The sequence below is a fragment of the Acomys minous genome (assembly GCF_964271855.1).
Source record: "Acomys minous genome assembly, chromosome: 16".
Classification (NCBI taxonomy): domain Eukaryota; kingdom Metazoa; phylum Chordata; class Mammalia; order Rodentia; family Muridae; genus Acomys; species Acomys minous.
Window position 1 is genome coordinate 69,136,254 of NC_140498.1, and position 709 is coordinate 69,136,962.

Here is a 709-nt window from a genome sequence, read left to right on the forward strand (position 1 = left end):
ATGATTCGGACCATCACTGGAGTAGGCCAAGCTGTGCTTGGGCTGCCACTAGGTCCCGTCCTGGCTCAGCGAGGTGTCTGTCAACCAACTGGAAGACAAAGGACATCAAAGAAGGCTTTGCCCACAAAGATTTTTGTAAAGCCCAACAGGACCTTTGAGCTCAAGTGGGGCAGCCCACAATTTCCTACTTCTAAAGGCAGCTGCTGGGATTGAGAAGGGGCCCCCACAAACAGGGAACGGGGTGGCAGGTCTGGTGAGCTTGAAGCACATATATGAACTCACCTGTTTCAAAGCGAAGGATGGTGCTTTTGCCGTGCAACCCCTGTCTTCTGTGGTCCGCTCCATCATTGGCTCTGCCGTCTCCCTGGACATTCGTGTGGTGAAGGACCTCACTGCAGAAGAACTGGCAGCTTTCTGGAATGAACAAGCCGTTGTTTAGGCTGCTCAGAAAGAGGCAGACTTGGCAGCCCAGGCAGAAACTGCTAAGAAGTGACCCCAGCCTTCCACACTCTAGGCTTTTTGAAGCAAAAGTGGGGGGGGGGGGGCAGGGGCACACTGAGAAAACGAAGCCACAGGACAGGAAGGGACTTCATGGCAGTATGGTTTATATTTTCCCTACTTACATTTCTATACATATAGTTGTGCTGAGGGATCAAGCTTGAATAAACATCCTATGCACACAAAAAAAAAAAAAAAGAAAAGAAAAGAA

General features: G+C 49.9%; 1 pseudogene across 1 annotated transcript; it reads left to right on the forward strand.

Moving 5' to 3' along the window:
- Positions 1 to 493, forward strand: LOC311587169 (large ribosomal subunit protein uL11m-like; annotated as a pseudogene). The gene has a single exon. The product of its transcript is annotated as a large ribosomal subunit protein uL11m-like (transcript).
- The last annotated feature ends 216 nt before the right edge of the window (positions 494 to 709 follow it).